Genomic DNA, 5218 nt, shown 5'->3' with positions numbered 1-5218 from the left:
TGATAGGCTGAGAAGTGGCAGATGGAGTTCAACCTAGATAAGTGTGAAGTGGTTCATTTTGGTAGGTCAAATATGATGGCAGAATATAATATTAATGGTAAGACTCTTGGCAGTGTGGAGGATCAGAGGGATTTTGGGGTCCGAGTCCATAGGATGCTCAAAGCAGTTGCACAGGTTGACTCTGTGGTTAAGAAGTCGTATGGTGTATTAGCCTTCATCAATCATGGAACCGAATTTAGGAGCTGAGAGGTAATGTTGCAGCTATATAGGACCCTAGTCAGACCCCACTTGGAGTAATGTGCTCAGTTCTGGTCGCCTCACTACAGGACAGATGTGGAAGCCATGGAAAGGGTGCAGAGGAGATTTACAAGGATGTTGCCTGGATTGGGGAGCATGCCTAATGAGAATAGGTTGAGTGAACTCGGCCTTTACTCCTTGGATTGATGGAGGACGAGAGGTGACCTGATAGAGGTTTATAAGATGATGAGAGGCATTGATCGTGTGGCTAGTCAGAGGCTTTTTCCCAGGGCTGAAATGGTTGCCACAAGAGGACACAGGTTTAAGGTGCTGGGGAGTAGGTACAGAGGAGACGTCAGGAGTAAGTTTTTTACTCAGAGAGTGGTGAGTGCGTGGAACGGACTGCCAGCAATGGTGGTGGAGGCGGATACGATAGGGTCCTTTAAGAGACTTTGGATAGGTACATGGAGCTTAGAAAAATAGAGGGTTATGGGTAAACCTAGTAATTTCTAAGGTAGGACATGTTCGGCACAGCTTTGTGGGCCGGAGGGCCTGTATTGTGCTGTAGGTTTTCTATGCTTCTACGTTTCAGTCCACGATGTTGTGCCAACCTTTTAACCTACTATAAGATCGTTCCAACCCTTCCCTCCCCCATGACCGCCCCATTTTTCTAACATACATATGCCTATCTAAGTCTCTTAAATGTCTGTAATATAGCTGCCTGTACACCACCACAGCAGTGTGAAGATGAGCAGCTGTTCTTGACAAAATTCATGGAAACAATCCACAAAATTCAGGACTTGCTATAAACATTGCAGAACAATACAGGCCTTTTGGCCCACAATATTGTGCCAGCCATTTGACCTACTCTCAGTTCAATCCAACCTTTCCCTTCTTCATGCTCTTCCACTTTTCTTTCATCTGTCTAAGAGACTTTTAAACGCTTCTAATGAACTTGCCTCTGGTACCACCCTTGACAGGGCAATCCACACACCGCCACAGGCTGTGTAAAACACCCACCTCTGAAATCCTGCCTATACTTCCCTCCAATCACCTCAGAATTATGACCTCCTCCTCCCCCCCCCCCCCATATTAGCCATTCCACCTTGGGGAAAAAATTTCTGCTTGCCCACTTGATCTATGCTCCTTATCATCTTAAGTTGGTGTTGAGCGCCGTGGAGTCGTCGATGGCTCACGGCAACCCTATAGAGAGCGTAGTCGTCCACAGGGTTTTTCTTGTCAAGATACATAAGCAAATTGCCAGGCCTCTCTTCCACGCAGATACTGTCGCTGCCCAGGATGGGACCCCAGGACCTTCTGCCGTGAAGTCCAGTGCTGATGCCACCACACCACTGGCCGGCCCTCATCATCTAATGCACCTCTACGAGATCATCTCTTAGACTCCTTTGCTCCAGAAAGAAAGGTCCTAATGCACTCAAACTATAAGACATGCTCTATAATCCTGGTAAATCTCCTCTGCACCTTCTCTGAAGCTTCTGCATCCTTCCTGTAATGAAGCGATCAGAACTGAAACCTTTGGCTGTCTACTCAGTCTGTGCCTCGTATCATCTCAAACATTTCTATCAGGTCAACTCTCATCCTCCTTTGCTCCAATGAGAAAAGCCCTAGCTTGCTCAACCTATCCTTATATCTATGCTCTCAGATCCAGGCAATGCCCTGGTAAGTCTCCTCTGTTCCCTCTCTAAATCTTCCACATCTTTCCTATAATGAGGTGACCAGAACTGAACACAATATTCCAAATGTGGTCCACCAGGGTTTTATAGAAACATAGAAACATAGAAAATAGGTGCAGGAGTAGGCCATTCGGCCCTTCAAGCTTGCACCGCCATTTACTATGATCATGGCTGATCATCCAACACAGAACCCTGCACCAGCCTTCCCTCCATACCCCCTGATCCCCGTAGCCACAAGGGCTATATCTAACTCCCTCTTAAATATAGCTAATGAACTGGCCTCAACTGTTTCCTGTGGCAGAGAATTCTGCAGATTCACCACTCTCTGTGTGAAGAAGTTTTTCCTAATCTCGGTCCTAAAAGGCTTCCCCTTTATCCTCAAACTGTGACCCCTCGTTCTGGACTTCCCCAACATCGGGAACAATCTTCCTGCATCTAGCCTGTCCAATCCCTTTAGGATTTTATACGTTTCAATCAGATCCCCCCTCAATCTTCTAAATTCCAACAAGTACAAGCCTAGTTCATCCAGTCTTTCTTCATATGAGCTACACATTACTTCACAGCTCTTGAACTCAGTCACTATAATGCAACGACCAGAAGTGAACATGTACTCCCATCCATGTACCTATCCAAACTTAAGTACTGACATCAATCTCACATCCACCACTTCCACTGACAGTTCGTCCCACACTCTCACCACTCTCTGAGCAGAGAAATTCCCCCTTGGGTTCCCCTTTAACATTTTACCTTTCACCCTTGACAAAGTGTTCTAGTCTCACCTAGACTCAGTGGAAAAAGCCTGCTTGCATTTATGCTTTCTATAATAAATAAAGGTATCCGTTAGTCTTGCGAGACCATGGATCTCACTCTCCAGGGCGCAGGCCTGGGCAAGGTTGTATGGAAGACCAGCAGTTGCCCATGCTGCAAGTCTCCCCTCTCCACAACACCGATGTTGTCCAAGGGAAGGGCATTAGGACCCATACAGCTTGGCACCAGTGTCGTCGCAGAGCAATGTGTGATTAAGTGCCTTGCTCAAGGACACAACCCGCTGCCTCGACTGGGGCTCAAACTCACGACCTTCAGATCGTTAATCGAGCGCCTTAACCATTTGGCCACGTGCCCACACATGCTTTCTATATCCCTCACAATTTTGTATATGCTATCAAATCTCTCCTCTTTCTTCTGTGCTCTAGAGAATAAAGTACTAACCTACTCATCCTTTCCCTATACCTCAGATCCTCAAGTTCTGGCAACATCCTTGTAACTTTACTCTGTCATCTTTCAATCTTATTGACATCTCTCCTATAGGTAGGTGACCAAAACCGATGTTAGGCTTCAGCAACGTCTTAAACAACTTCAGCTTCTAAATGGGTCAGATATCTACAGCAGAGATGAGAAATTTCAGAGCTTAGGTGGTACAAATCTTTGCAATTCTCTACCCCAGAGGGGTATGAGTGTCAGACATAGCCCATTCGAGGCTGGGATTACTAACACAAATACTGGAGGAAGTGAGTAAGTTAGGCAGCATCTACAGAGGGAAATAAACAGTCAGTGTTTCAGGACTAGAAAGGAAATGAGACAGAAAGCCAGAATGAAGAGGAAGAGGAGGAGGAGGAGAAGGAGGAGAAGCTGGCAGGTGATGGGTGAGACCAGGTGAGGGGTAAGGTGAGTGGGTAAGGGCGGAGTGGGGGAAGAAGAAAGAACCTAGGAGGTGATAGGTGGAAGAGGTGAAGGGTTGAAGAGGAGGCAATCAAAGGAGAGGACAGTGGACCAAAAATAAAGGGGAGGAGGAGGAGGAGCAGGGTGTTGTTCAAAGAAAGGGGTGAGAGAGTAACCAGAATGGGGAATGTTAGAAGAGGGGAGGGGAAGGGGGAAAAATTTACCAGAAATTAGAAAAAAATGATGTTCAGGCCATCAGGTTGTTGGCTTCCCAGATAGAATAGGAGGTGCTTCTCCTCTAACTTGAATTTGGCCTCATTGTGGCAATAGAGGAGGGGGGGGGCCGACATGTCAGAATGGGAATGGGAAGTCAGATTGAAATGGGTGGTCACTGGGAAGGCTTTTCAGTATCTTGTGTTTATCGAGGCTATGGTTTTTGTGACTAATCACGCTGTGAGAAAATGAGACGAATGCTCTAGAATGACTTCACTGAAGGAGAATTTTGTTGAGATGCCAAATGACTGCTCAAACTCCCATTCCTCAGTAAATTCTGCTTTGGACATGCTTTGTAGAGGAAGTTGTTATACACGTGTCAAATATAAATAAGGACATAGAGTCATAAACACAACAGCACAGAAAAAGGCTCTTCAGCCCATCTAGCCCATACTGAACTGTTACTCTGCTAGTCCCATCAACCCACACCTGGACCATAGCCCTTCATATCCCTCATGTCCATGTACCTATCCAAACTTCTCTTAAACTTTGCAATTAAACCCACATCCACTGCTTGTGCTGCCTCGGTCCACACTCTCACCACCCTCATGAAGTTCCCCAACATGTTGCCCTTAAATATTTCACCTTTCATCCTCAAATTACAGTATGACTTCTAATTCTAGTCTCACCCAACTTGAGGGAAAAAAGGCTTGTTACATTTACCCTATCCATACCCCTCATAATTTTGTACACCTCTATCAAATCTCCCCTCATTCTCCAAAACTCCAGAATAAAGTCCTAACCTATTCAACTTGTTCCCGTAACTCAGGTCCTCAAGTCCCAGCAACATCCTTGTAAATTCTCTCCTCTGCATTCTTTCAATTTTATTGTCATCTTTCTTATAGGTGGGTGACCAAAACTACACAATACTCCAAGTTAGACCTATCTCAAAGTAACATCCCAACTCATACTCAGTGCTCCATTTGTAACTCTGTCTGCAACACTACTTTCAATTGTTATTTAGCAGGTATCAACATATCTGCTTCTACTAGATCATAAAATAGGGATTCAAGGTGCAGCCACACATAGGCCGCACTTCACGCACTCCCGACACACCACATTCTCAATTATTGAAGAAGAAGAATAGCCCTTAACTCGGCACTGGAGTTATTGGGGCACCGTCTTTTTTTGACGGTGTTTCCGTAGCCAGCTATTCTTGTTTTCACGAGGCCGAGTTGCTAGCTCGACGCTCAGCCCTCAACCCGACTTGGATTCGAACTCGGGAACCTTCGCTCTGGAGTCCGGCACAGATATTATTGCACCGCCAGGCGGGATTCTCAATTATAACCCGGTCAAATAGCCCACATCCCTGCTTGAAAGGAATCTGAAGAGACAGGTTTTACAAAATTGATCCA

This window comes from Mobula hypostoma, chromosome 5, assembly GCF_963921235.1.
Source record: "Mobula hypostoma chromosome 5, sMobHyp1.1, whole genome shotgun sequence".
In the NCBI taxonomy this organism is placed as follows: Eukaryota; Metazoa; Chordata; class Chondrichthyes; order Myliobatiformes; family Myliobatidae; genus Mobula; species Mobula hypostoma.
The sequence above is the reverse complement of the archived record's forward strand: the minus strand, read 5'-3'. Positions refer to the sequence as shown.